This window comes from Macaca nemestrina, chromosome 4, assembly GCF_043159975.1.
Source record: "Macaca nemestrina isolate mMacNem1 chromosome 4, mMacNem.hap1, whole genome shotgun sequence".
Taxonomy (NCBI): Eukaryota; Metazoa; Chordata; class Mammalia; order Primates; family Cercopithecidae; genus Macaca; species Macaca nemestrina.
This window is the reverse complement of record NC_092128.1, coordinates 49,990,204-50,015,169: the sequence shown is the minus strand read 5'-3', so window position 1 is coordinate 50,015,169 and position 24,966 is coordinate 49,990,204. Positions and strand designations below refer to the sequence as shown.

The following is a 24,966-nucleotide window of genomic DNA, read 5'->3' as shown; positions in this document are numbered from 1 at the left end:
CTCAGGATACAAAATTAATGTGCAAAAATCACAAGCATTCTTATACACCAGTAACAGACAAACAGAGAGCCAAATCAGGAATGAACTTCCATTCACAATTGCTTCAAAGAGAATCAAATACCTAGGAATCCAACTTACAAGGGATGTAAAGGACCTCTTCAAGGAGAACTACAAACCACTGCTCAGTGAAATCAAAGAGGACACAAACAAATGGAAGAACATACCATGCTCATGGATAGGAAGAATCAATATTGTGAAAATGGCCATACTGCCCAAGGTAATTTATAGATTCAGTGCCATCCCCATCAAGCTACCAATGACTTTCTTCACAGAATTGGAAAAAACTACTTTAAAGTTCATATGGAACCAAAAAAGAGCCCGCATCTCCAAGACAATCCTAAGTCAAAAGAACAAAGCTGGAGGCATCACGCTACCTGACTTCAAACTATACTACAAGGCTACAGTAACCAAAACAGCATGGTACTGGTACCAAAACAGAGATATAGACCAATGGAACAGAACAGAGTCCTCAGAAATAATACCACACATCTACAGCCATCTGATCTTTGACAAACCTGAGAGAAACAAGAAATGGGGAAAGGATTCCCTATTTAATAAATGGTGCTGGGAAAATTGGCTAGCCATAAGTAGAAAGCTGAAACTGGATCCTTTCCTTACTCCTTATACGAAAATTAATTCAAGATGGATTAGAGACTTAAATGTTAGACCTAATACCATAAAAATCCTAGAGGAAAACCTAGGTAGTACCATTCAGGACATAGGCATGGGCAAAGACTTCATGTCTAAAACACCAAAAGCAACGGCAGCAAAAGCCAAAATTGACAAATGGGATCTACTTAAACTAAAGAGCTTCTGCACAGCAAAAGACACTACCATCAGAGTGAACAGGCAACCTACAGAATGGGAGAAAATTTTTGCAATCTACTCATCTGACAAAGGGCTAATATCCAGAACCTACAAAGAACTCCAACAAATGTACAAGAAAAAAACAAACAACCCCATCAAAAAGTGGGCAAAGGATATGAACAGACATTTCTCAAAAGAAGACATGCATACAGCCAACAGACACATGAAAAAATGCTCATCATCACTGGCCATCAGAGAAATGCAAATCCAAACCACAATGAGATACCATCTCACACCAGTTAGAATGGCAATCATTAAAAAGTCAGGAAACAACAGGTGCTGGAGAGGATGTGGAGAAATAGGAACACTTTTACACTGTTGGTGGGACTGTAAACTAGTTCAACCATTATGGAAAACAGTATGGCGATTCCTCAAGGATCTAGAACTAGATGTACCATATGACCCAGCCATCCCATTACTGGGTATATACCCAAAGGATTATAAATTATGCTGCTATAAAGACACATGCACACGTATGTTTATTGCAGCACTATTCACAATAGCAAAGACTTGGAATCAACCCAAATGTCCATCAGTAACAGATTGGATTAAGAAAATGTGGCACATATACACCATGGAATACTATGCAGCCATAAAAAAGGATGAGTTTGAGTCCTTTGTAGGGACATGGATGCAGCTGGAATCCATCATTCTTAGCAAACTATCACAAGAACAGAAAACCAAACACCGCATGTTCTCACTCATAGGTGGGAACTGAACAATGAGATCACTCGGACTCAGGAAGAGGAACATCACACACCGGGGCCTATCATGGGGAGCAGGGAGGGGGGAGGGATTGCATTGGGAGTTATACCTGATGTAAATGACGCGTTGATGGGTGCAGCACAGCAACATGGCACAAGTATACATATGTAACAAACCTGCATGTTATGCACATGTACCCTACAACTTAAAGTATAATAATAATAAATAAATTTAAAAAAAAAAAAAAAAAAAAAAAAAGACTTAGGCAGACAACCAGCCACATCAGATACTTTTAGTTGTAAGCAGAAGTTGCCCTAATAAAGGAATTACGCTCTTTAAAAAAAAAAAAAAAAAAAAAAAAAAAAAAAAAAAAAAAAGATGTTGTGCCTCTTCTCAGTCATTGTGACACTCACTGTCTCAGCTGACTCCACAGAATATTCATTTGCCCTTCTTCCACTTGTGTTGCACTTACTGGATGTGGGAAATAATTAATTATAGAAGTTATATTTCTATAATTTCCCATATGTCAAATTTTAATTATTCTACTATATGGATTGAGATCTTAACTGTGTCAACAATGATAAATATGTTAGCCTAATTCGTATAACTCATTTTGATTTTAAAGTGAGTGTGACACACAGAGTAAAGTGTTTCTCAATAATACCAAATCTGAATAGTGGGAAATATCTTCTCTGCATTTGAACTGTTCAGCTCTAATCCTATTTCATGACTCTTTGTTTTTGTTAGAAAAGATTGAATTGACACTCAATTACCATGTGATTATTTTGAACTTATTGAAGAAGACCAACAATAAAATCATCATTTTTCTGTAGATACAGATGCACATCTGTAGAATCACCACTCTTTGATTAATTCAGTTTTTTTTTAAAGTAGAATTTAAAAGCAGAAAGGAAAGTTTCCTATTAAGAGTGATTGAGCATTATGAAATATTTGTGTAGTTGTTATTTTTTATGTTTGGGGGCTTTTATGTCTTTATTTCCCATATGAATTTTGCATTACATTAATAGCATATTAATGGATATTATAAAACACACCTGCAATATTTTTAATGCTTTATGATAAATTTGAAATAAATTATAGTAGATTGTAATAGTCATACTTTGGGAGGGGGAAACAATAATTTTTTTCAGATATTATCAATTACCTGAATGAAATAGCAGAAATCAATGGAACATTGTTTTAAACAATATCAGTCAATAGTCAACATATTCTCTGTATATCATACTAACTTTAAAAGTAACATTGGTAAAAGGAAGGTTACCTAAAACTTACAAGAAATCTAATGCAATTTTGCAAGTTGCCTCACCTTGCTTTTCTTAGAGAACAAGAAGCAGTGATCTAAGGAATACATTATTTCACTCAGAAAGCATTTATATCACAGAATTTTAGAGCTAGATGAGCTCTTGGCATTCATTATTTATGGAAAATTCCTAGTCATCCTTTAAAATTTGCAGGAATGTTTACACTTTGCTCAGTCTTTCCTACCATCCAGGATCGAGATAAATATTCTTTTTTCTGCTCTTTCTTGACTTACTTGACATATTTAAACGTAATTATTATTTTATGATGTGACTATCTTTATGAATCTGATTTGTGTTTATATTACCAACTTTAAACATAGGAACTGACAGAATGTATTTGCCTAATATATATCTAAGAAATGGATAAATGAATTAATGAAGAATTATTGAAATGACTTGCTAGTGATATTAGTGGCAATACTTTGATGTAAGTTTTATGCTCATGAAATTCACCTTCTAATATCCTCCTGGGTAAACTTTTAAGATTTTATATCCTTTGGCTGCAAACAAAGGATACATTGCACAAATCAGTCTAATTAACTACGGATATATTGTTGTCTTTTGAACCAAAATGCATAAATCCCGTTGTGGATTTTATAGGAAATATGTATATGTAGTTCTTCATGAATGAAGCTATGAAAAGAATAAATTGTGTATATTGATAAATTTGCAATTGTATTCATGTTACTGTAATCACAGTGATAATGAATGTTAATTTATTCTTTTAAAGAACATAATAAAAATTTAGCCTAAATTATTTTTGATGTTCTATGTTATTTAATTTTTGTCTGGTATTCATTAACGCTACATAAAAATTGATATGCAAAAAACCCAGTAATGATCTAGTGTCTGTTTTAAACTGGGTTTTAACTCCAGGAATTGGAGTGAGCTAACAGAACATAGGAGAAAGAAGCAATACAACTTGGACTTCTAAGTGGTCTTGTTACTTCTAATTTGACCTCCTTCTGATCCACAAGCCATATTCTGGTGTTTGTGAACTACTAGTCTTTGCCAGGCACTGTTCTAAGAGCTTTATATGTGTTTAGGCCTCATAAATCCAAGAGATAAATATATTCCTCTCTCTGTTGTGCAGCATATAGAAATTGGGATAGAAAGGTTGCTGAAGGTCACACAACCAAAAAATGAGGGAGTTGATTCTAAGCCAGACACTCTTAATGTAGGTGCAATGCCCTTGTCCACTATAGGGTAGATACTATAGCCTTGTACTGCTTTTATACTGTGAACTGCTTTGACCCTCAATCTGTGGGTTATTAACCTCTGAAAACAGCAAACACTTACTTGAAGTGAGTGGTTTAGAGCCATCTATTTAAATATTTGTTCATTGCTATCTTTTTGGTCAACAAAATTATTTTCATGTTTTACACTTAAATGATAAAATTTAAATGAATTCCCTGTCAATTTTATTTTAAAACTTTACTTAAAGCTTACCATGTTTTTACTTTTCTCTCCTTTGACTGAGCTCAGCTACACATTCATTTCTCCTTTTTCCCCTAAAGACATGCCTGGAGGTTTTTGTGAATATGATGTTAATAAGTAATTAATTTTGTGTACCTGGAGAATAACATGTTCACACAGCAGGCGTGACATTATTTTGAAAAATGTTCTACTAAACAGAGCTGAAGAGAAATGAATTTGCATATAGCTTAAGTCTGGTGTGTTTTTTTTTTTTTGTATCTTAAAGTGATATTTCATTCATCTGTTGGATTAATGCAAAAAATGCAATAAAACTCTCATATATAATGAGTCATCCACTAAGTAGTTCTTCACTGTGTGATGGTTTATAATAGAAGCCTGATATGTTGTAATTTTTAAAACTTAACCTGGGTACCAACCTGAGTCCCTGTACCTTTCCACAGGGACACTCTAGCTAAAAGTCTTTGAATTCTTACTAATATTAGTCAGATGTAGTTTTAATTTTATATAAATCTTCATATATAGCAGGCAGAATGACACTAAAATGACCCTGAGAAATATTAAACATACCCCAAATCCTGTTTGTCCATCAGATTGTCAAAATTATCCTATAATATCTAAATGTTAAATAATGTGAACTTTTTATGATATAGTTTGGTTCTGTGTTCCCACCCAAATCTCATTTATGTAATCCTTATGTAATAAGGATTACATTATGTAATCCTCATAATCCCCATGTGTCAAGGGCGGGACCAAGTGAAGGTAATTGGATCATGGGGGCAGTTTCCCCCATGTTGTTCTTGTGATAATGAGTGAGTCTCATGAGATCTGATCGTTTTATAAAGGTTTAGCATTTCCCCTGCTTGCACTTCTCCTTCCTGCCACCTTGTGAAGATGGTGCCATGATTCCTCTTCACCTTTCACCATGATTGTAAGTTTCCTGAGGCCTCCCCAGCCATGGTAAACTGCGAGTCAATTAAACCTCTTTCCTTTATAAATACCTGGTCTTGGGCAGTTCTTTATAGCTTTATGGAAATGGACTAACACAGATATATTGCTGTCAAAGAGACTACAGGCTCAGGAAAAAGAATAATTAATAGAGCAATAAACCTTTGTTCCCTTCCTCCGTCTCTCCCTCCCTCTGTCCGTCCCTTCTTTCCTTCCTTCCTTCCTTTCTCCATTAGGCATCTCTTCCTTTCACCCTTCTATTTGTCCAAACTTCTTTCAACAAACATTTTTTGAGCACCAATTATGTTCCAGATATTGCATTATTTACTTGGTATTTATAATTAAAAAACATTGACAAAGATTCCTGCTCTCCTGGAAATTGCATTGACATCATTCTCAGAACAAAATTTCCCTAGCTAGATGTGGCATAGGCATCAGAGCAGAATGAAAATAGAATAACATGTAGGCTTAGAACAGAAGTGTGCCAAGAATGAATAGTGGACATAAATATTATGTGATTAGCAGTTTTTATCAGTGAGGTCTCTGACCTTTGCATCAACATCACGGTGTTTTACAGTTGTTGTTTGTGATAAAAGTTGAGTTTAACTTGAAATTCTGAAAGCTAAGTTCAGATAAAATGGCTCAGATTCACTCATCTACAGTTTGCAAGGCTCACCAAAGGACTAACCATTTATAACATTAAAGACCTCATATTTCCACCTATCTTGAGAAAGATGAATGTTTCTTTGCCAGTTGTTAATTTATGTGATTTTCTGATTTGCCTTTTATTGAAACATTTTGGTCCTCTCGTGGATAACTTCTAGTGCTTTTAAATGAAGAATGAGAGGTAAAACCTTCTTAGGCAGACTCCTGAATAGTATCTGAAATAGCAGAAAGACCTGCAGCTGGGCTCTTGTCTTTCCGTTGTTTGAGCTCCCACATCAACTGCTTGAGTGGCTTGATTCTTACTGCTAAGAAGCAAAACCACTTATTTACATATCAACAGGAACTTTCTAAGTGGCAGGTTGTTAGAATTTTGTGGTGTGGAAGAGGCAGAGTTGATGAGTCATCAACAGTTGTTTGCTATATTTAAATTATCCTCCGTTTAATTATTAGTATACTGTAATGACAAGCTTTCTTTAGTGCCCTGGAAATAAAAATGAAGCCTATTACTAAATTCCCCTAAGCACTCTGCATTTTTTCCAGACAAAATGCAATTAGCACAACACTGTTCAATAATGCAGTTTTAAAATAATGCACTATGTAATAACAGTAGCCCACTGCTATTAAGTGACTATCTAATATATAACAAAGCAGGAAACATACAAGGCAACAAATGCTCCAAATGTTTTTAGGAGTTGATTAGAATTCAGTGTTACCTAATACCTTATAACAATATGAAGTAATACCTTTTTCTTAGGAAAAATAATTCTGAATTTTCTGAAAAAATACTATATTCTGGGTAAACGCTGATATTATTCAGGCAGCATGAATTTCTGTGTGGTTTATTAAATTTCCATGTTCTTAGTTTTTTATAGAGGTACATACAAAACTGTTTTATGAAAAACAGAATTTTAAAGTAACTCTACCTAGGACAGGATTGAATGTATAGGTGGCTTTTTGTTTCCACCATTTCAATGCAATATTTCCTCATGCCAAGAAAAATAAAGTAAAATAATTTGGATCTTCTGAAAAATATGCCTTGAAGATTCAAAATACTTTATAGTTTGAAACCCATAGGGCAAGTAAGATGATTAGTAGCTTTACTAACCACATTTGAAATTAATACTAATATATGCATCTGAAAATGCTATTCTTTTCTGTTATGATACTTAACATTCATTTCAACATTTATTGATCTTCCGCTATGCTGAAGATACTGCTCCAAGAAACTTGGGAGACACAAAGTAAAAGGAGAATAAACAAATAGCATGCTCTGAAAGCAAGCTTAATATTTGGCAGGTAGTAGGATGGGTGATAAAGTGTGACTATGATTCAAGGCAGACTATAGTAAATGCTTCACCAGAAGTATACATGGAAGACAGGGAGAATCCAAAGGAAAGAATAATTAAAACATCAAATGGGTGCGTTTCTCTGGGCCAAATTGCTAAAGTAAAAGCAAATTCTTATGGGTAAATAATTAGGAAAATACATTGTCTATTGTAGACTGAAGGAATAGCAGAGGAAAATGAATATACTGCTTAGGAAAAAAGTAATCTCAGAATTGGGGCATAATGAATAGGATTTGTGGCTGTACATATGGAGTAAGATGTAGAACAAATCGGAACGTGGAAATTCTTGAATGCCATGTGTCTTACCCATACCCTAAAAAACAGAACCTGGGGCAAAGCTTACATGCTCTAGCGTTATTGGATATTTCACTCCTAGGAAATTTAGAGCATGGGAAAGTGAAAGTGAGGCAGGCAGGATGGAAATAAAATGTAAGCTATTGCGTTACTGAGTTGTCACCTGTTTTACAAGAAATCGCAGCTGGGTGTTTGGTCAAGCAGGACCTCTCCAGAGAGGCCATATGGAACAACTGCATCTCAATGCAGTCTGTCACAGGATAGAAGGTGAACAATTTTTCTCCTGTCTGCTCCCCATCTTCTATCTCTCATAGATCAAAATTCAACCCATAAGTGATTATAGTGTTCTAAAATTAGATAGTGGTGATGGTTGCACAACTCTGAATATATGAAAAACCACTGAACTGTACACATAAAAAGGGCAGATTTTATAGTGTGTGGCTCATATCTTAATAAATTATAAAAAAAAAAGTCAATCCATCACAAGCTAGAATGTTTTTGGGGTCCAATTATGTTTTACTTAGGAGTTACAGCTTCTGTAGGTTCTGTATGAAGCGTAGCAACTCAGATAAGCTCAAGCCCAGTTCCCACCTTTATGAACACCTGAGACAGTTATAAGTGTGAGAAGATGGAGTGAAGATTACTGTGGTCATAGCACTGTTACTTAAGAAATGATTTGGTCCTCCACCCAGGTTAGGAAACAAAGTTATTGGGCAAGGCCCAGATAAATAGCTAAAACTACAAATATCTGGGAAGATGCATAAACCAGATCCAATATAGCTTCATTGTAATCTATTCTGATCAGTTGCACCCCCTAATATGAGAATAATAAGTCTAAAAAAGGCTCAGAAAAAATTAAGAAACCAAACTGCAGTTTCCATTGCTGCACCGGATTTTGAGCTCTGAGATTAAAGATAGTCACAGATCCTTTGTTCCTTCTTCCATTAAGAGGTAGAATCCAATTACCCTCCTGTTGAATCTGGACTGGTCTTAGTGATTTTCTTGACTAGCATAATGAAAAAGAACCAACTTTCTGGGAGTTGGTTCTAGGTTCAATAAAGACTTGCAGCTTCCATCCTAATCTTAGAACACTCCCTCCCAAAACACAGCTGTATTTGGCAAGGAAGCTCCAGATGCCCAAAGGAGAAGAATTAAAGCACATGGGTGGAAGGTTCTGAGCTCCCAGCAGACAGCCAGCACCAACTTTCTTCCAGTCAACAACCAGCAGTAACTTGCAAGCACTGTGAGTGAGTTATCCTGTATCCAGCTTCTCCAGATGATGATGCTGTGAGAAGGAGACGCAACATGCCCAGGCAAGCCCTTACTGAATTCGTGGTACACAAAATGATGAGACATAATAACATAAATTTTATTTTTATTTATTTTTTTAAACTTCTATTTTAGGTTCAAGTGTACACATGCAGGTTTGTTATTTTATTTATTTTTATTTTTTTAATTTAATTTTTTTTTTTGAGACAGAGTTTCGCTCTTGTTGCCCAGGCTGGAGTGCAATGGCACAATCTTGGCTCACTGCAACCTCCAGCTCCCGGGTTTCAAGTGATTCTCCTGCCTCAGCCTCCTGAGTAGCTGGGATTACAGGTGCGTGTCACCACACCTAGCTAATTTTTGTATTTTTAGTATAGACAGAGTTTCACCATATTGGCCAGACTGGTCTCGAAGTCCTGACCTCAGGTGATCCACGTGCCATGGCCTCCCAAAGTGCTGAGATTATAGGCATAAGCCACCACACCCAGCAACAAGTTTGTTATTTAGGTAAACTCGTGTCATGGGAATTTGTTGTACAGATTATTTTGTCACCCAGGTACTAAGCCTAGTGTCCAATAGTTATTTTTTTTCTGATTCTCTCCCTCTTCCCACCATCAAGTAGAAAACAGTGTCTGTTCTCTCTTTTGTGTCCATGTGTTCTCATCATTTAGCTCACTTCTAAGTGAGAACATGTGTTTTTAAGTCACAGAGTTTTGGAGGGCATTTGTGGTGCTGTAGTAGAAAACTATAATTGATATTCACAATCTCTCTCTTAAGTCACCCATTCTAGATTTTCCTCACCACCATTTGGCTGGCTTGAGTTATTCACCTGATAACATAGCTCAGATTTTCTTCCCCAAGGTACCTAAGATTTTAGTCTCCTTGATTTGAAACCATATTTTGTCAACTTGTCTTTTCACCATGATTACTTGGTCTGGATACATTGGAAGCAACCCAGGGATCACCTAGGTTTAAGAAATATTCCTCCTTTCTCCCATGGTTTAATGGCAAACCTAGATCCTCATGATTATTTTATCATTATATCAGTGTTTTCCTTTGCCCACTGATAGGCTGGCATGAAGTGCACAGGTGGCCATGTGTTTGCTGCACCTTCTACTTTAGTGGAAACTTTTCTGTGTTTCCTAACAGAAGTGTTTACCCGTGGGAATTAGGTCTCCAGGTTGAGAGAGTAAAAGGTTTTAAGAATACAAAGAAACTCATCAAGTAGATCACTGGCAGTGATAGTAAGAAGAATCAATCTTATTTCCACCTTTTACTTCGTGGACCCATGGCTTCAAGCTGTTGGGACACAGCCCTAAATCCTAGCCATTGATAAAGTACACATACTGTACCCCAGTAAACAGTATTTCAACCTTCAAAGTATTGTCCCTGAGCTTGCACTCTAGATGAACTTTCAACAGGTAATTCAACTATATTATCAACTGCCTATTTCTGGATAATGAAGTCCATTGCCAGAATGATGAATCTTGTGTCGTTTGTTGCATCTCTTTTGTCATAAAATGTGCCTCCTAGTTCTATAAAATATTATGTGGTATACTATATCAATGAATGACTAGTCTATAAGCTCTTGGATGCTGGTACTATCATAGTCTTTGCAAACATGGAAAGTAAACCAATATTTACAGTAGAGAATGATTCTAGGAAAGCCAAATTGATACCCACTGCAAAATGAAATATATTATAAAAACTCAAATATTGTAATTGTTCCCTAATTTTTGGAGTTTTATACCAAAACATCTGTCATACATGTGTCTAACTAGAGCATCTAGAGTATTTGTCAAGTCCTGCATGATGCCATTAATGTAAAGTCATCAATGTTGTAGAACACGGCAATTTTTCTTTGGAATATCAAGGTGGTCAAAGTTCCTGATGAGTATATTATGACACAGATTATCAAAATTAGTATAGTTTTAAGGAAAGACACAGATTTTGATCCTCTCTACTATTGAAGATTGAAAAAAAAGCTTTCTAAAATATAACCATATTTACAATGTGCCAGAGTCTATGTTGATATGCTCCTATAAAAATATCACATATGATGTAACATTTTCAATATGGGCTACAACGTGATTAAGTTTACTATAGTCAACCTTTGTTGCCCAAAATTGTTGTTTCTTTTCAGAGGCAACAAGATGAATTGAATAGGGATATGGTGGAGTTTACCATATCTCCAATACTCAAGTCCTTGATGGTGACTTAGATTACCATTCCTCCCAAGGAATGGCTTTTAATTTACTATCTTGGCCAGAATTGTGGGATTAGGTCTTCCCCATTGCCTGTCCTATAATATGGCTGTTATACTACAGATTGTGAAACCAATATGAACCTTTCTGTTACCTTAGAAGTGTATTATTCCAGTTATAAAGTTGGATCCTGGATTAATAACCAGAGAATAGGTCTACTAATTACCTGTTTGCCATGAGTGTCTACAATGAACTGAAGTCCATGATGATAAATTTTAAGGGTGACATAAATTCCTTAAATTGCCTTCAGTACTTTTTTTAAGTTATTTTGGAAAACTGCCTCAATTTCCTTTGAAATATCTCTCCCTCCTCCGCCCTCATCTATCTATTCATCATATCTCTCAAAGTCAACATGTGCTTCTCTGGGTTACCACAGCATTTAAATCCACCTGCACACACATTGCCTTGGCTTCTGCTGGTATATATTAACCAGTTTCTTTAATTCCTTTGGTAAGGGTGTGATTTATTCTCTGAGCAGAGATTATACTTCTGTCCTCAGGCTATGCCCAGGCCTGCTATGGTTACCAGCCTGGTAGAAATGAAATGGAGGAAACTGAAAAAAACGAACAAGATTAGAAGAACAGATTCTTTTGCAACAAGGGTTAAAGGGTTGCTACTTTTGGCCAGGAGGGTTAAAAGAGACATGGAGGTAAAATATTCAGTTTTTCTATCCCACAGGCTTTAGAGCCCCACTCTTTTAGTCTCAGAGCACTTGTTTGATGATCAGATACCTCAATTATTGAAAAACATTTCCCTTTGCAGTACTACACTCCTTATAACCAGATAACTTTTTAGTACAGTGTGTCTTGGGGCTGTAAGAAGACAGTCTTCATTAAAGCTCCCATTGAAACTCTCTGGTTTCATAGTCTGATACATGTTAGCAAATGTTTCCTTGAGCTCATCTTTTTTTTTTTTTTTTTTTTGCAAGACTTCCCACGCTGTTTAATGCAACCACCAGACATCAAATACATTATAATTGTTATTGCATTATACTGATCAGAGTAGCACCACTTGATCTTTCCAGTTTTTACATTTTACTTGCACACTCTTCTAATTTAATTATAGATGAAAGCTTTAGTAATAGTGATTCCACTAAATTTCAAAAATTGTTACCACCTCTCTTGTCACCAGCAATATGGTTCCTATTGCTTCCAAACAGTCAGATAATGAATGTAGTTGATGGTTTACTTCCAAGAGTCCCTCTGATATTGATTGTCATGGCCTAGATTTCCTAGAAAACAGAAGCTAAAATCAATGTTCCATTCCTGGAATCAAAAATGAGAAGAAAGGAAGCAAAACAGGAATATAGGAAAATCAAATAAAGATGATGCATTATTGAACTGGTCACAGCTTCTATGTAATAGTTAGTTAGTGGTTGGGTCATAAGTGATATATCTGGAGGGACCAAATATATTCACTGCTTTTTGAAATACTACATTTAAACTAAAAATTCTTGAAAACTCCATCAAGGGAAGAAAGGGGAAAGCAAGTTATTTCATAGCTCTTTTCTACCTCTTGCTGATTAAAATTTGTTCCATAGGACACTAGTCTCACACTTTTGTATTCTATTACACATATCCTCTGGGATGCTGGGGAAGTTTTGATTTTATGACACTGATTGAGTCACACCTGGGCCTTAGAGCTGCTGTGGCTTCCACTGAAGTGAGTATATGACTTGCAAAATTCTAGCCTTGCTCTTGTAGAGGTATGAGACAATTAGAGGTTATGGGAAATGAGGTGATAGTGGTAGCATTTTGGGCTTGGAGACTATATGTCTAAAAAATGCATACCATCATTATTACATATTCATAATCCACAAGGGAAGGCAACTGTATTGAATATCTCCACCTGAAGTACATTAGGACACAGTTCTTCTCTATGTCCAACCATTACAATTTTTCCAGGATTATGTTGACTATAGGTAAGACATGACTGGATATATCCACTGATATTAAGAAGAGTTATCAATCACTGTTTGATTAATAATGTGGACAATTCATTCCTTTTATTGTGGGTTATCTTATGAAAAAATAATTCTTCAGGTATTCATTTGAGTTTATTTTGTGTCGCCATTCAGCCATCCTTTGTTATGGCTTATTATACAATACAATTCTTACTATTCCACTTCAGGATTGGTGGTCAAATTTTATGCATCTATAAATGGAAATTTTTACCTTCATGGATTTTTCTTTTTGTTATGTAAGAAGTCTTTGCACAGAACATTAGTCAGCAAAACTGGCTTAGCATAGTGACCTGTGTAAGCATTTCCTGTACATATACTTATTATGTCTTTTATGTGGTCTCTACCTTTATAATCATAATTTTATCAAGTAGCATTGAATCATCAAGCGATGAATATATTTGTTGTCCAATTTTTATAGGAGTACCTGAAGAGGTTAAGAATCATCTATGGTTCCTTAGAATTTTAAAGCTGTGAGCTATAAAAATCTATCAGCTATCTGTGATTATGTTTATCCTTTTACATTAATCAAATTGACATACTCTGCAAAGGGCTGAAAGTTTAGTCACTTGAGCTGATTTCTTTTGGTAAGAAACTGGATTCTATGCATGAATATGGAGTAGTTATTCATAACCAGTCTGGTATTTTACCTTTTCATTTGTGAGATAAGAGACATCGATACACAATGTTACATAAGGATTTGGTATGGGAACATCTAATATGCTATGAAAACGAGCAATTATCAAACTACAGAAGCATAATCATATTATCCATCAGATAAGGATATTAAACTTGCTAATTGAGAGTATAGACCCACGTTTAAGATTAGTAAAGAATATAAATTTTTCATACTTAATCAGCTAGAGCATGACCTAACCATTCATGTACATACAAGAAGAAAGACTTATAATGATTTGGTAGACCCATATAGGTGGGTGTTGAAGGAACATTTTGAGATTGTTTAAAGGTCTTTCTGTTTCTGTAATCTATGGGAGTGGTTCTAAGATGTTTGAGTTAGTCAATATAAAAGCGCATTTATTTATTTCAGAAAAAATGTTGGTGCCTGTTATCTAGATTATCTGTTTGATGCAAGAAATTCCTTTGTCCTTTAATTATTGATCATGAGTTATTTGGGATAATTTGTAATCTGCTCTTGGATAATGCCTTCAGTTGGTGGGTCATAGTCTAGAATAATGAATTGTTTTGTGGTGTTGAATTTTTTTTTCTTAGAAGCTTGATGTCCCTTTTTAAACAGCTTGATGAATTTAGATAGAGAATCAATTTTAGGATTTTCCAAATTAAGAGAATGTAATAGGGTGTTATCTCCTTATTAGATCAGAGTGAGTCCACTGGGGCTCTGTATACTGTGAAGACATTATTTCAATATTTGGGAGAAGTAACATATATCTTCAGTAAATCCTTTGATATGCAACTTTCTAGGAGACCTGTTGATTTTCCCTGGAGGATGTAAGTAAACACTGAATATGTTTTATCAATTTGGAGACTAAATTAATAAATATTTCTGAGCATGTATATATTACTGTAAAGAATTTGGCTATAGATGGAACTGAGAAGAATATGAGTAAGGTACTACTCGTAAGCAAGGAATTACAAGGAGTTAGTATTTTGTGAATTTCTCATTGAATTTGAAAGCAATATAAACCCTTCACCAATCACATTGCTGGGGCTGAATGAATGATGAGTCCACTGTCCATAGATACAATTGGTCCAAAAACTTCCTTGACTTCAGCTTAACAGGGTATTGAAAAACTTTAGCAAAATTTTTGAAGACTAATCTGGGCACACAGAGGTTTACTCTAATTATCGTGCTTATATGTATAGATTCTTTGCCCACATGTTTCTGGAAACAACTAAGTTTTTAGGTGTTTCTTGAACTATATATAGTGTAGGTATGTAAATGTACATATCAGCTATCATTTGATGGTGGGTAGAATTTTCTGGGACTGAAGAACACTTTATCTGGAAATACCATTTTCAAAATAATTCTCTATCTATTGAACTTGCAGGAGTCATGACATAGAGGAGTCGTGCTGCCATCATGGGCATGTGACCTGTGCAGTGCCACAGGGCCCCATGGTTACAAGGATCTCATGCTTGGTTTAATGCCCTGCTGTGATCATCTTAAAATTCCTGATAATTATTGAACAGGGGCCCCACATTTTCATTATGCACTGTGTCCCACAAATTATGTAACTCGTGTTGCAGAATACGGGTACCAGAGTTAATAGTTACAAGTTAGTCATAGGCAAGAATTTAGGATTCTTAGAAATTCCCAGTTTAAGTGGTTTGAGTACTCTGGGAGATTTGGTTTGCAGTATAATAATAGAGTTGATGGTAGCGTGGTACCCATAAGAAAGCTATATTATTATCTATTTATATTATAAATATCTCCCGATGGAGCTTTAAAATGAGACAGAAAATTGCTGGTGCTTATGTTTCCATTGGATCAATTGTCTTTGGACAGTTTTTTTTTTTTAAATCAATGTGAGGTATTGAGTCTTCCAATGATCTTTTGCTTCCAATATCTACAAGAATCCTTACTTATAAGCTTTATGTTCTTCGTTAATAGAAAGCCCTTTCTGACTGTGTTTGTTTGTGTGTTTGTCTTATCTGGAGAGCCAGAGTATATATAGAGAGTGGAATGATTGCCACAATCAAAGTAGCTAATACATCCATCACCTCACATAGTTACCACGGTTTTCCTTTTGTGGTGTAAACACTTAAGATCTACTCTCTTAGCAAATTTCACATATCAAATATAGCATAATTAATGACAGACACTATGTTGTACCTTAGATCCCCAGAACTTAGTAATCTTACAACTGAAAGTTTGTAGTCTTTACCAACATCTACCCAAACCTTGCCCCTTCCAAACCTCACCCCTGGAAACCACCATTCTAGTATGTGCCTTTATGAGCTTGGCTTTTTACCATTACACACACAAGTGAGAACAAACAGTATTTTTCTCTCTGTGTCTGGCATATTTCACTTAGCATACCATTCTCTGGTGTTATTAATATTGCCACAAATGACAGAATTTCCTTCCTTTTTACGGCTAAATACTATTCCATTGTACGTATAAACAACATTTTCTTTATAAAATCATTCATTGATGCGCAATTAGATTGTTTTCATATTTTGGCTATTGTGAAGAATATTGCAATAATCATGAGGTTGCAAATATCTTTTTGAAAAATGTATTTCATTTCCTTTGTTTATATATCCAGAAGTGGAATTGCTGTTTCATAAGGTAGTTTCATTTTTATTTTTTCTGAGTATCCTCCACACCTTTTTTTATGATGGCTATACCAATTTACATTCCCATCAACAGTGTAAAAGGGTTCCCTGTTCTGTACATCTTTACCAGTACTTGTTGTCTCTTTTCTTTTTGATAAGAACCTTCCTAATAGGTATGAGGTGATATTTCATTGTATTCTTGATTTGCATTTCCCTGATGATTAGTGATGTTGAACATTTTCAGATAGCTGGCAGTTGTTTGTGTATCTTCTTTGGAAAAATGCGTATTCAGGATCTTTGCCCATTATTTAATAGGATTATTTATCTATTTTTGCTATTGACATGTAGGAGATTATTACCTAATTTGGATATCAACCCTTTATCAGATAGTTTGAAAATATTTTCTCCCATTTTGTAGACTGCCTTCGTATTTTTAGTTGTATTATATCTTTCAGTTCCAGAATCTCTGTTTGATCCTTTTTTAGGGTTTCTATTTTTTCATTAAACTTCTCATTGTCTTCATGCATTGTTTTCCTGATTTTGTTTAGTTGTATATCTGTGTTCTCTTGTATCTCATTGAACTCAAGACAATTGTTTTAGAATTGTTTGTTAGGTAATGTATACATTTCTGCTTCGTTGGGGTAGTTTATTGACACTTTATTGATTTCCTATGGTGATGTTGTGTTTGTCTGATTCTGTATGATTTATGCGTCATTGAGTTTGTGTCTGTATGTTAAGGAGCAAAACACCTCTTCTAGTCTTTACAGAAGGGTTTCAGCAGGAAAAAACCTTCTCCTGTCAATTTCTTGGGCTAATGAGATTCCCTTTGGGATCCAGGTTGAGTGGGGTTGGAGCCAGGTCACATGGCTGCTACTAGATCTGAGGTTGACAGCCCTATGGCCAGGAGTTCAGGTGGGTACAGATCTTGCTTAATCTTTGAATAGGCAAGACTGCATTCAGAACCTTGGCCAGTAGAGCTGGTACTGAAACAAGTTTCAAGATCTGCAGTTAGCTCTGCACATGGTAGAGCTGTTACCAGATTCATGTGTAGTTTTGGCTCCTGTAGGTTTCCTGAGAAGATTCCCCCTAGGTCACTGGGTGTATTTCTGGGTGTTTATGGCTGTTCCTGACCACAGCTGAGAGAGAATAGAGCTGGGTGATGGACCACTTCAGGATCCACTCCCAGAACCAAGTTGGTAGCCTGTTACTTGAGGCATGGGAAGGTGTGGCTCCATCTGGGTCTCCTGGAGCATATGGCACTGGTGGTAGGACCAAGGCCAATTGGAGTTGTAACTGAATCCACAGAGGGAGGGGGCTGTTTCTGGGTCCCTAGTCAAGACCATCATCAATGAACCTGTCATCAGGGTGCAGTCCTGATCTCTCAGTATAGTCCTCTTTGGTCTTAGGATTCATAAGGATTTTACAACATTCTACCTGGATTTCATTGTTCTACAAAAAAGTGTTTTTATCTGAATAACTACCAAATTATTACTGCTGGAAGGGAATGTGAGTGGAGGACCTACTGTTCTGCCATTTTGCTGTTCTAACTCCCCACCAAATCTGCTCTGAAGAAAAAGGGGTTTCTAACTGTCTTATTATATAATGTATTTCCTACATGTTCTTGGCTTTTCAAGGCTGAATTTTTGAAATATGTATATTGGGATTTTTAGATTTTCTCCTGATCTTTCTTTTCTATTTTGCTGCTTTCAACTTGTAATAAGAAAACAAATTGATAAAAAATTAGTACTCCAAGACATTCATTGTCTAAGAAAATATTGAATTGCATAGCAAATTTTACCTACTTTTTTGAGGCTTAGGGAAATTCTTAATTATAGTTCTTAAGAACTCTAGACTAAGGTTTAAGTACAAATTCCATAGACCTGCCTTTTAGTCCAGCAAAGGGATTTTTAAAATGCAATTGTTTATTTCCTGAGAAATACCATGAGGAAAATGTTTCTTATTTATGAGGTTAGGGGAACAAACAGAAGGAATAGAAGTGGTGTAATTTATGAGGAAATTAAGTCTGAGAGAAAAAGAGGTACAAGAAGGGGAGGCTTCAGAGATTTGGAAGGAGTTTGATTGGATTTTTCTTTGGATTTTTCTACAAAGTCGTTGAGGATTTCTATCTTGGAGACTTCCTAGAAGAAAGTCAATCATAGATTACTTGGTATTTGTCTGAGGTGTTTTTTGGTTTTGTTTTTGTTTTTTTTTCCCCCCATAGCTCCTCGTAAAGGTATTATTCTTGATATGTCAGAAGTTTCCCATACTGGCCATTGTAATTCTTATTAAATATTCCTATTTATCAAGATGAGCATAATTATTTGAGTTAGAGTAAGACAAAATATAGGAAGCAGACGTTCTGCCAGAGGAAAGTCAGCTTTAGGGTGCCACCAGATGCAGACAGCTTGGACTACCAGAATCATGCACTCTTTTGGAAGAGGGTAATCTCCCTCCAAAAACTGAGAACACTTACCTTCCCCATATATTGAGTCCAGCTGTGCTTGGTGGCCCAGGTAATAATTTCAAGATGCCAGGACTTTCCAATTCAAATTCAGGTTCAACTGGTTTCATCTCCTTCAGTGGTGTAGGGTCTGCTCTCTCCTCCTTGGAAAAACTTCCAAGCCTGTGTCACCTCTGGTATGGACACAGCTTCTAGTGTTGCTTTGGATCTTGTGGAAAGTCAGACTGAAGTGAGTAGTGAATATAGTATGGACAAGGCGATGGTTGAATTTGCTACAATGGATCTGCAACTGAACCATTATGTAAAGGCTGTTCAATCTACAATAAATCATGTAAAATAAGAACGTCCAGAAAAAATACCAGATTTAAAATTATTGGTGGAGAAGAAATTTTTGGCTTTACAGAACAAGAATTCTGACATGGACTTTCAAAATAATGAAAAAGTTTTAGTGTTTAAACAACAGTTGAAAGAACTAAAGAAGCAATATGGCCTTCAAGCTGACAGAGAGGCTGATGGAACAGAAGGAGTGGATGAAGATATGATTGTGACCCAAAGTCAGACCAACTTCATCTGCCCCATTACACAGTTGGAAATGAAGAAGCCAGTGAAAAATAAAGTGTGTGGCCACACCTATGAAGAGGAAGACATTGTTTGCATTATTGAGTCCCAGCACAAGCAGAAGAAAAAGGCCTGTTGCCCTAAAATTGGCTGTAGTCACATAGATATAAGAAAGTGGGATCTCATCCAGGATGAAGTACTTAGAAGGACGGTTGAGAACCATAACAAGAAAAGACTTCATTCCAAATAGGAAAAGCCACCTGCCTGCAGGGACACCAGCAGCCTACCTCCTACCCCAGCTGTCTGTTGAGAGCAGTGCTGACTCCAGCAGTTAGGGACTGACTGCATAGCATAATTGTTTGGGGTAAAACCTGATGTTTTATGTATGCTTGAAAACATTTTTCTAAGTTACACAACAGAAATGCAAGCATATTGTTTATTTTTAAGTGTTCTATAATGTTAAATAAAACTTTGATCATCTGCAAAAAAATAAAATAAAAGATGAACTTGAGATTAACAAAAAAGTGCACTAAAAAGAGTAAACTCTCTGTACTTGTGAATAGTGTCTTGGCCTTCCCCAATCGAGCAAAGATGTGTCAACAATGCCTCAATAATTTGCTTAATTTGTTTAAGCTTTATTGAGGTATAACTGATATACAAAAATTTTCATGCATTTAATGTATGCATTTTGATAAATTGAGATACATGTGTATGCCCATGATACCATCACAACACCCAAGATACTAAAGATATTCATCACCTCCAGAAGTTTTCTTGTGTTTTTTTTAGTTGTGTGTATGTTTTGTTTGTTTTTGTTTGTTTGATAAGAACAGGAGCTCTTTCCTATAACTTATTTTAATGTACATAACACTGTATTGTTAACTCTAGGTACTATGTTATGCAGCAAGTCTCTAGAATGTACTGTTATTGCAAAACTGAAACTTCGTACCCACTGGGCAACAATTTTCCATTTTCCTCAACCCTAGCCCCTGGAAATCACCATTCTACTCTCGTATCTATGAATTTGACTCTTTTAGACACCTCATACAAGTGGAATACTGCAAGCTTTGTCTATCTGTTACTGGGTTATTTCACTTAGCATAGTGTTCTCTAGGTATATCTGTGTTGCAAATGGTAGAATGTCCTTCTTATTTTAAGAATGAATAATATTCAATTGTATGTATTTACCACAATTTCTTTATCTGTCTGTTAATAAACATTTAGTTTTTTTCCATATCTTGGCTATTGTGAATAATATTGCACTGAACCTGGGAGTAAAAATATCTCTGTGAGACTGATTTCAATTTTTTTGGACATAAACCCATAAATGAAATTGCTGGATTATATAGTATTTTTAATTTTAAATATTTTGAGAAACCTCCTTATTGTTTTGTATAAAGGCAAACCATTCTAAATTCCCACCAACCTTATATGGGTATATAAGGATTCCCATTCCTCCACATCTTTGACAAAATTTGTTACATTTTAACTCAATAATCGCCATCCTAATAGGGCTGATTTAATATCTCATTGTGATTTCAACATGAATTTACCTGATGATTAGTGATGTTGAACGCCCTTTCATATATGTGGTGGCCATGTGTATATATTCTTTGGAGAAATGTCTATTCAAGTCCTTTGTGCATTTTAAAATCTGGATACTCATGAGTTTTTCTACTGTTGAGTTGTAGGAAATTATTATGCTTGGATATTATCTTCTTATCAGACACATAGTTTGAGAATATTTTATCCCATTCTGCATGTTGTCTTTTTACTCTGTTGATTGTATATAATTCATTGTGCAGAAGGTTTTTAGTTAAACGTAGTTTCATGTGTCTATTTCTGGTTTTGCTGCCTGTACTTTTAGTGTCAAATCCAATAAATCATTACCAAAAACAGTATCAAGAAAATTTTATCCACTTTCTTCAAGGAGCTTTACAGTTTCATGACTTAGTGTTTAACACATTTTTAGTTGGTTTCTGTGTATAGTACAAAGTATGGAGTTCTATTTCATTTTTTTGCATGTGGATGTTGAGCATCAGTTTGAGAGAGACTACCCTTTCTCCAGTGTGTGATCTTGACACCCTTGTCAAAGATCAGTTGACTGCACATGCACGGGTTTATTTCTTGGTTCTACATTCTATTCCCTTGGTCCATGTGTTTGTCTTTATATTAGTATACTGTTTCAATTATTGTAGCTTTGTAATATATTTTGGAATCAGGGAATGTGATGTCTCCAGCCAAATCACTTTGGCCATTCAGGGCCTTTTGTGGCTCCAGATGAATTTTAGTACTGTTTTTTTTTTTTTCTATTTCTGTAAACAATGCCATTGAGATTTTGACAGGGATAACATTGAATCTGTTGATTTCTGGGCATAATATGGACATTTTAACAATATAATCCTTTTTGATAAACATGGAATGTCTTTCCATTTATTTGTCTACTTTAATTTCTTGCATCAGTGTTTTATAGTTTTCAATGTTCAAGTTTTATCTTTATAGTTAAATTTATTCCTAAATATTTTATCATTTTTAATGATGTTGCTAATAGGATTGTTCTCTTAATTTCCTTTTCAGATAGTTCATTGTTACTGTATAGAACCACAAGTGATTTTTATGTATTAAATTTGTATACTGCAAGTTTTCTTGATTTCTTTATTAGTTCTGACAGATTTGCAAAGTCTTTGGGAGTTTTCAACATATAGGATTATGCCATCTTCAAATAGAGACAATTTTACTGCTCCTTTAAAATTTGGATGAATTTTATTTTCATTTGCTGTTGTTATTGCCTAATTTCTTTGGGTAGGATTTGTAGTACTATGTTGAATAGAATTGGTGTAAGAGGAGGCATCCTTGTCTTGTTCCTGATCTTAGACAAAAATACTTTTAGTTTTTCACCATTCAGTATGATGTTAGCTGTGGACTTGTCATATATGGACTTCATTATAGTGAATTAATCAACAACTGTTGCCCTCAGAATATAGGCCAACCAAAACAGCTTTCTTTCACAATTTTCCCTCATGAAGGCTTTGTAGGAAACCTGAGGCAGTTTGACCAATTGCCTTTTCTACAAATGGACTGCTGGTCTAACAGACCTACAAACTTTTGATAGGTAAAACTTTTTTCCACAGTGTTGATTTTTGTATATGCATACTTACAGAACCTTTAAAAATTATTTTATTTATGAATATTCATTCTCATTTTATTTTTATTCTTGCTATTGTTGGCATAAGAGAATAATATTGTTTGTGGGTGTGTCCACGCATACATTGATCATTTTCTTTTTTTCTGTCAGCTCTCCTTAACTCTCTTATAAGTTCTCTAACATTTATTGAATAAATAAGCCTGTGTTGGGGGTAATATATATGAGTGTTTTACTGTCTTCATATATCTCTCTAAATCCTAGACACTTGATGTTTTAGAAAGCTGTTAAGCACAGAACCTGCTGACCCTCACCCAAGAAGTTAGTGTCTTTTATATTTGCTGAAGTAAACTATACATTTCCCTGTTAGAGAAATGAGATCATTTTGATTGCATTATTCTTATTTGCTCATCTCAATCTGGCTTAGGTATTTTTATGGGAAATCTTCAAAAGGCAGCAAATTATTTTAATTATACTTGTGGGTTTCTAATAATAGATAAGTATTTAAAATTCCAAAATCTTAATTCTGCTAGGACACTGGTTTTTCTAGAATTGCTTCTTAACTAAATCCTTTCCCAAAGCAAAAAGACCTCAAAAGCCTTGCAAATCTTCAAAGGTTCATCTCTATTAAGGTAAAGAATTTCACGGCATTGCAATTCTTTATGTCTCAGTAGGGTATTTTCCAGTAATATCTCATCAGGAGACATTTCATGACTACTTCATTGTCTCACCTGATCCAGAGGGATTCTCTTTACTTTTCTATAATAACAACATGAAGTCTAGACTATAAGGGTCTTTGACTCACCAGTAGTATATTAAATTAATGAAACAAGCAGTTCACTATTTTTCCTGGACCATTTTTTAACTCTTATCTCTTGTGTGTGATTTATGTCTGCTTAGTACATTTGAGTGGAGCCACTTCAAAGATAGTTCATCTCTCCCTCTGGAAAAAAAAAGGTAAAGTGTCTCAGAATTTTTTTCTGAGGGTAAAATCAGCAAAGTATAATACAATGAAATACACTGATGTCATCAGAATCCATATATAGCTATTTGCAGCATTTACTTTTAGCTACCAAGGAAACATAGAATCAGACTATTCACTGGTAGTTTCTGGAAAAAAAATTAACCCTTGAATTATGGAGTAAAAATTTGGTTGTTTCATGAGTAAAAGGACTAAATTTACTTCCATTTAGATATATAGTGACTTACAATAACTAAAATCTTACAGGATATCACATAAAAATCTAAAAATTGTGGTTTTTATTTCAAGATTTAATGTGGGCTACAGTTAATATTTAGCTTGTGTATATAGTATCTAAGTATGCCATAAAGTAATTTTCAAAATAAGAAAATCATTAATTTATGAAGACATTAGTACCCATAAAATACTTTTCATATACATGTACTAAGTGTCCAGAAATGTAAATATGAATTTCGGAGTCTGTTTTTTTCTTTTTTCTTAGCAAAATATTATTTCACAGAACATTTTAAAATCACATTTTTCCTCCTTTCCTGTTCACTCTAAACTACCTATCACATAGCCTCTTCCTCTATCCTCCTTTGAAAATCATGTTGCTGGGATCTAAATTACCTCTTAATTGCCCAGTTTAGAGAAGACAGCACATTTAATGTCTTTGAAGACCTCTCAATTGTATTGCATATTTTTGACCTTATGCTCTTTATTGCAATTCTTCTTTGCTTTCTGGGACACAATATTTTGCTTATAAGCATGCCACCACCCTGAGATTCTGTGCTTGGCTTTCTTCTCACTCATATTATCTCTCTGAGTCATTTCATCTATTTCTATGACTTCAAATGCTCTTTAGAGGCAGAATGCTACTAAGTCTATACAGCTGGCCCTTGAACAACATGGGTTTGAACTGCACAGGTCCACTTATATGCAAATTTTTCTCAATAAAAGTTACATTGAGTGTGCCTGCCTCTCTCTAATGCCTCCCTTTCCACCTCCTCCACCTCTTCTGTCTCTGCCACCAGAGACAGCATGATCAAACCCTCCTTTCCCTCCACCTCCTCAGCCTATTCAGGATGAAGATGAAGGATGAAGACTTTTTTGGTGATCTACTTCCATTTAATGAATAGTAAATATATTTTCTCTTCATTTTGATTTTCTTAACAACATTTTTTCTGTAGCTTACTTTATTATAAGAACATAGTATATAATATATACAACATAAAGAATATGTGCTAATTGACTCATGTTATCAGCAAGGCTTTTGGTCAACTGTAGGATACTAATAGTTAGGTTTTAAAGGAGTCAAAATTTGTACACAGATTTTTGGCTGTGTGGGTGTCAGAACCCCTCACTCCCATGTTGATCAAGGTTAACTGTATTTTCATTGCAGAACTATTATCTGAATTCTGGACTATTATTATCAACTCTAGTCCTGGGCATCA

At 35.2% G+C, this 24,966-nt stretch overlaps 1 pseudogene; it reads left to right on the top strand.

Moving 5' to 3' along the window:
- Positions 1 to 18,894: 18,894 nt before the first annotated feature.
- On the top strand, positions 18,895 to 19,659 carry LOC105475288 (E3 SUMO-protein ligase NSE2 pseudogene; annotated as a pseudogene).
- The last annotated feature ends 5,307 nt before the right edge of the window (positions 19,660 to 24,966 follow it).